The following is a 7731-nucleotide window of genomic DNA, read 5'->3' on the forward strand; positions in this document are numbered from 1 at the left end:
GTTTCACAATAATGTATTTATATTTTATTACTTACGTACGCGATGGCACTATAAAATAGCATGTTTACCAACAACACTACACATAATGTGTTGTTGCCTGTTGATCAATCCGCAATCATCTTTGTAGAAGTTTGATCATGTTGCTTGTCAGCCATCTTACAAGTTTTGAGTACATGGAAATGGAAAATTATTAGAACAAACTAAAGAGAGTTACCAAGGTAGTTTGCACAAGTAACCATGCAACATCACATCAAATAGTGCAATTTAAACACATTTTTACTATGCATGTTCCTTCTTTTTTGTAATTCACCAACCCATCCACATAATAAAACTTAAACAAAAAAGGGGAGTTGAAAGGTGGTTACTATTAATTGACTGTATCACATTTACATAACCATGACTTCTGGCGTATACTTCCTCCAGCACCACCTTGATATTCATGCAGTCCTCCTCAGTTTTCTTCGATCTTGTTGTTTCTGCAGAATGCTCCAACTAGTATGGTATTGACACATGTTAATAATCACAGTAGCAAGATGGCTTTGTTTTAGGTTATCCAGATGGTCTGGCAAATAGTGACCCTCCTGCTACTACCAGAGTCCTCAAATTCTTTGGGAAAGTTAGAGCTCAATCTACAACTAGGTCCTCAACATTATCAGGGGGCATAGCCAAGTCGAAAGCACATACCCTTATCTGCCAAATCAACATAGACTGCATTTGAAGAATAGGTGCTCAATGTGAGGCTACAAAAGTGGCACTGGTCATTAACATCAGCCCTCTCTTTAGTATATTATCTTTGATCAAAAAGTTGTTTTTTAGCATCAACCACAAGAAAATATTTACCTGATTTGGCATCTTCAATCTCCAAATGAACCTATGTCCCACCAAAGCAGAAGCGTTCAGGTGTAGTAAGCACTACAACCTCTCCAGAACCTATATCTTTGCTTGCTTGATTGCACTACAACATGGTAGTTATTAAAAGGCATTTTAAAATGTGTGGGAATACATAAACGTCTCAAAATACTTTTCAAGGTATAGTTATTAAAATTTATCTTTTGTTTTTCTCCTCTCGCACACAAGTGGGAGTGTGGACCTACCTCCGATCTTGGAATGCCTTCGGGCTAACTTTTTCTATGGTGAGAAATTGTGGTATACACCCTAGTGTCCCGGTGAGAGAGGTATCATGTCATGCTACAAAACCTATGGATTATTCCATAATAATCACAAGTGCGGGTTTGCTGCCCGCAGAGTGCCCTTCCCTTGTCAAAGATGATGGTTAACATAAATGACTATACATGCCTATATTGTTAGGAGACTAGGTGATAGGAAGCTAATAGTTGTGGCATGATAAATTCAAGTACACACAGTTGCTCGAGTATATGCATGTAGCACTTGCAAGAGCTACACTTAAATATGATGGTTGCTATGTGTGTACGCGGAGTGGTTGTGTGTCTGCTCATATACTAGACCTACTAGACCTACTATCTGATATGGTGTTGCATTGTATGAGTGTTTAGCAGTCTAAATCGGTCCTTGCAAAGGCAAATATGGATCCATCCGTTGAGACAAGAGTGATGGATGTTACCCGTCGTAAAGGCGGCTAGGGCCAATCAGAGCACCGGATGACTATCGAGTAATCTAGAACAAAACAAGTTTAATCCAAGAATATTTTATCAAAATTGTGTGGACGGCCTTAAGAAATTCAAGCTGCATTTTACAACAACCAACAATGATCGAGCCCCAACTCTTCGAATATATGAGGTAGGTGGTTTGCGCCCCCTGAAAAGATTTGAAAAGGATATTTGACCCTAAATTTTAAGATAAATTAATCATAAATTTCAGAAAAGGGCTAGGTACAAAAGCCTATAACTCCTTATAATTTGAGAAGTTAAATTTCAAGTGATTGTTTGAGGAGTTAACTTTTTTATAAAAAAGCGCCCAAAGAGTAACTTATAAATGAATATTATGAAGAAAAAAATAGACAGTACAATGGAAAGACAACAAGACACAAAAGATCAACAAAAAAAATAAAATACATTGAAAACCATACTCTTCCTTTGATTGTATGCCGCCTATCGAAGATTAAAAAATGCACTAAATCAACAGTTAGAGAAAGGGACACCTGCCAACGTCCTTGCCATACCATGGTTTAAATACCGCAATAGCCACTCGTCGCTAGAAACGAGATCTAGGACTCGATTTAATAATATCAGTTGGAACATAAACCCATAACTTGCAATCATTCGCCACCAGTCCAGAGGGTTGGAGAAACTGGGCCATGCTACAGAACAGCTCGAAACAACATGTTGAAGTCGCCGCACAAAGATCCAACCAACTGATTTCATGATTAAGATGCCAACTATCAAGATCCGAGGAGAGTCAACAAATCCGACCCTCCCTCCCAGTCCCTTCGGGCTTCAGTTGGACGTTGTTGAGGTAGGGAGAAGTCATTTATACGTTATACCAACGCGGTATCGCTGCTACCGTCTCGTCAACGCCAAGTGAAACAAAAATCTAAGGAAAATAAGAACGAAAGGGACGGGTTCCCACTCCTCTGCTCCCTCCCCCCCCCCCATAAAAACTTTCGGACAGGAGAGGGGAGGGGGAGGAGACTTTTTAAATTTTATGGTGGGTAGTGTTGGGGAACGTTGCAGAAAATTAAAAAATTTCCTACGGTTTCACCAAGATCCATCTATGAGTTCATCTAAGCAATGAGTCAAGGGAGTGAGTTTGCATCTACATACCACTTGTAGATCGCGTGCGGAAGCGTCGAGGGAGCGGTGATGATGGAGTCGTACTCGACGTGATTCAGATCACCGATGACCAAGTGCTGAACGGACAGCACCTCCGCATTCAACACACGTACGGTACGGGCGACGTCTCCTCCGTCTTGATCCAGCAAGGAGGAAGGAGAGGTTGAGGAACACAGCTCCACCGGCAGCACGACGGCGTGGTGTTGGTGGAGAAGCAGCACTCCGACAGGGCTTCGCCAAGCTCGTGACGGAGAAGGAGAGGTGTTGGGGAGGGGAGGGGCTGCGCCTTGGCTTGTGTGTGCAGCCCTCCCCTCACCCCTCTATTTATAGGGGAAGGGGCAAGGGGGGCCGGCCCCTCTAGATGGGATCTAGAGGGGGGCGGCGGCCAGGGAGGGGGGCTTGCCCCCCAAGCAAGGGGGACGCCCCCTCTAGGGTTCCCCCCCAACCCTAGGCGCATGGGCCCAAGGGGGGGGCGCCCAGCCCTCCAGGGGCTGGCTCCTGCCCCATGTGGCCCATGTGGACCCCCCGGGAGGGGTGGCCCCTCCCGGTGGACCCCCGGAACCCTTCCGGTGGCCCCGGTACAATACCGATATGCCCCTGAAACTTTTTGGTGTCCGTTTGACAACTTCCCATATATAAATCTTTACCTCCGGACCATTCCGGAACTCCTCGTGACGTCCGAGATCTCATCCGGGACTCCGAACAACATTCGGTAATCACATACAAGTCTTCCTAATAAACCTAGCGTCGTCGAACCTTAAGTGTGTAGACCCTACGGGTTCGGGAGACACGCAGACATGACCGAGACGGCTCTCCGATCAATAACCAACAGCGGGATCTGGATACCCATGTTGGCTCCCACATGCTCCTTGATGATGTCATCGGATGAACCACGATGTCGAGGATTCAATCAACCCCGTATGCAATTCCCTTTGTCAATCGGTACGTTACATGCCCGAGACTCGATCGTCGGTATCCCAATACCTCGTTTAGTCTCGTTACCGGCAAGTCACTTTACTCGTACCGTAATGCATGATCCCGTGACCAAACACTTGGTCACTTTGAGCTCATTATGATGATGCATTACTGAGTGGGCCCAGAGATACCTCTCCGTCATACGGAGTGACAAATCCCAGTCTCGATCCGTGTCAACCCAACAGACACTTTCGGAGATACCTGTAGTGCACCTTTATAGTCACCCAGTTACGTTGTGACGTTTGGTACACCCAAAGCACTCTTACGGTATCCGGGAGTTACACGATCTCATGGTCTAAGGAAGAGATACTTGACATTGAAAAAGCTCTAGCAAAACGAACTACACGATCTTGTGCTATGCTTAGGATTGGGTCTTGTCCATCACATCATTCTCCCAATGATGTGATCCCGTTGTCAATGACATCCAATGTCCATAGTCAGGAAACCATGACTATTTGTTGACCAACGAGCTAGTCAACTAGAGGCTTACTAGGGACGTATTGTGGTCTATGTATTCACACGTGTATTACAATTTCCGGATAATACAATTATAGCATGAATAAAAGACAATTATCATGAACAAGGAAATATAATAATAATGCTTTTATTATTGCCTCTAGGGCATATTTCCAACAGTCTCCCACTTGCACTAGAGTCAATAATCTAGTTACATTGTGATGAATCGAACACCCATAGAGTTCTGGTGTTGATCATGTTTTGCTCGCGAGAGAGGTTTAGTCAACGGATCTGTGACATTCAGATCTGTATGTACTTTGCAAATATCTATGTCTCCATCTTGAACATTTTCACGGATGGAGTTGAAACGACGCTTGATGTGCCTGGTCTTCTTGTGAAACCTGGGCTCCTTAGCAAGGGCAATAGCTCCAGTGTTGTCACAGAAGAGTTTGATTGGCCCCGACGCATTGGGTATGACTCCTAGGTCGGTGATGAACTCCTTCACCCAAATAGCTTCATGCGCTGCCTCCGAGGCTGTCATGTACTCCGCTTCACATGTAGATCCCGCCACGACGCTCTGCTTGCAGCTGCACCAGCTTACTGCTCCACCATTCAACATATACACGTATCCGGTTTGTGACTTAGAGTCATCCAGATCTGTGTCGAAGCTAGCGTCGACGTAACCCTTTACGGCGAGCTCTTCGTCACCTCCATAAACGAGAAACATGTCCTTCGTCCTTTTCAGGTACTTCAGGATATTCTTGACCGTTGTCCAGTGTTCCTTGCCGGGATTACTTTGGTATCTTCCTACCAAACTTACGGCAAGGTTTACATCAGGTCTGGTACACAACATGGCATACATAATAGATCCTATGGCTGAAGCATAGGGGATGACACTCATCTCTTCTTTATCCTTTGCCGTGGTCGGGCATTGAGCCGAGCTCAATCTCACACCTTGCAATACAGGCAAGAACCCCTTCTTAGACTGATCCATTTTGAACTTCTTCAAAATCTTATCAAGGTATGTGCTTTGTGAAAGACCTATGAGGCGTCTCGATCTATCTCTGTAGATCTTGATGCCTAATATATAAGCAGCTTCTCCAAGGTCCTTCATTGAAAAACACTTATTCAAGTAGGCCTTAATGCTGTCCAAGAATTCTACATCATTTCCCATCAAAAGTATGTCATCTACATATAATATGAGAAATGCTACAGAGCTCCCACTCACTTTCTTGTAAACCCAGGCTTCTCCATAAGTCTGCATAAACCCAAACGCTTTGATCATCTCATCAAAGCGAATGTTCCAACTCCGAGATGCTTGCACCAGCCCATAAATGGATCGCTGGAGCTTGCATACTTTGTTAGCATTCTTAGGATCGACAAAACCCTCCGGCTGCATCATATACAGTTCTTCCTTAAGATGCCCGTTAAGGAATGCCGTTTTGACGTCCATCTGCCATATCTCATAATCATAGTATGCGGCAATTGCTAACATGATTCGGACGGACTTAAGCTTCGCTACGGGAGAGAAAGTCTCATCGTAGTCAATCCCTTGAACTTGTCGATAACCCTTAGCGACAAGTCGAGCTTTATAGATGGTGACATTACCATCCGCGTCCGTCTTCTTCTTAAAGATCCATTTGTTTTCTGTCGCTCGCCGATCATCGGGCAAGTCAGTCAAAGTCCATACTTTGTTTTCATACATGGATTCTATCTCGGATTTCATGGCTTCTAGCCATTTATTGGAATCTGGGCCCGCCATTGCTTCTTCGTAGTTCGAAGGTTCACCGTTGTCCAACAACATGATTTCCAGGACAGGGTTGCCGTACCACTCTGGTGCGGAACGTGTCCTTGTGGACCTACGAAGTTCAGTAGCAACTTGATCCGAAGTACCTTGATCATCATCATTATTTTCCTCTTCAATTGGTGTAGGCATCACAGGAACATTTTCCTGAGCTGCACTACTATCCTGTTCAAGAGGTAGTACTTCATCGAGTTCTACTTTCCTCCCACTTATTTCTTTCGAGAGAAACTCTTTTTCCAGAAAGGATCCATTCTTGGCAACAAAGATCTTGCCCTCGGATCTTAAGTAGAAGGTATACCCAATGGTTTCTTTAGGGTATCCTATGAAGACGCTTTTTTCCGACTTGGGTTCGAGCTTTTCAGGTTGAAGTTTCTTGACATAAGCATCGCGTCCCCAAACTTTTAGAAACGACAGCTTAGGTTTCTTCCCAAACCATAATTCATACGGTGTCGTCTCAACGGATTTAGACGGTGCCCTATTTAAAGTGAATGTAGCTGTCTCTAGAGCGTATCCCCAAAATGATAGCGGTAAATCAGTAAGAGACATCATAGATCGCACCATATCCAATAGAGTGCGATTACGACGTTCGGACACACCGTTTCGCTGAGGTGTTCCAGGCGGCGTGAGTTGTGAAACGATTCCACATTTTCTGAAGTGTGTACCAAATTCGTGACTTAAATATTCTCCTCCACGATCCGATCGTAAGAATTTTATCTTTCGGTCACGTTGATTCTCTACTTCATTCTGAAATTCTTTGAACTTTTCAAAGGTCTCAGACTTGTGTTTCATCAAGTAGACATACCCATATCTACTCAAGTCATCAGTGAGAGTGAGAACATAACGATATCCTCCGCGAGCCTCAACGCTCATTGGACCGCACACATCGGTATGTATGATTTCCAACAAGTTGGTTGCTCGCTCCATTGTTCCGGAGAACAGAGTCTTGGTCATCTTGCCCATGAGGCATGGTTCGCATGTGTCAAATGATTCATAATCGAGAGACTCTAAAAGTCCATCAGCATGGAGCTTCTTCATGCGCTTGACACCAATGTGACCAAGGCGGCAGTGCCACAAATATGTGGGACTATCGTTATCAACTTTACATCTTTTGGTATTCACACTATGAATATGTGTAGTATTACGTTCGAGATTCATTAAGAATAAACCATTGACCATCGGGGCATGACCATAAAACATATCTCTCATATAATTAGAACAACCATTATTCTCGGATTTAAATGAGTAGCCATCTCGCATCAAACGAGATCCAGATACAATGTTCATGCTCAAACTTGGCACTAAATAACAATTATTGAGGTTTAAAACTAATCCCGTAGGTAAATGTAGAGGTAGCGTGCCGACAGCGATCACATCGACCTTGGAACCATTCCCGACGCACATCGTCACCTCGTCCTTCGCCAGTCTTCGCTTATTCCGCAGCTCCTGCTGTGAGTTACAAATGTGAGCAACGGCACCGGTATCAAATACCCAGGAGTTACTACGAGTACTGGTAAGGTACACATCAATTACATGTATATCAAATATACCTTTAGTGTTGCCGGCCTTCTTGTCCGCTAAGTATTTGGGGCAGTTCCGCTTCCAGTGACCCTTCCCCTTGCAATAAAAGCACTCAGTCTCAGGCTTGGGTCCATTCTTTGACTTCTTCCCGGCAACTGGCTTACCGGGCGCGGCAACATCTTTGCCGTCCTTTTTGAAGTTCTTCTTACCCTTGCCTTTCTTGAACTT

The sequence above is a fragment of the Triticum dicoccoides genome, chromosome 1B (assembly GCF_002162155.2).
Source record: "Triticum dicoccoides isolate Atlit2015 ecotype Zavitan chromosome 1B, WEW_v2.0, whole genome shotgun sequence".
Taxonomy (NCBI): domain Eukaryota; kingdom Viridiplantae; phylum Streptophyta; class Magnoliopsida; order Poales; family Poaceae; genus Triticum; species Triticum dicoccoides.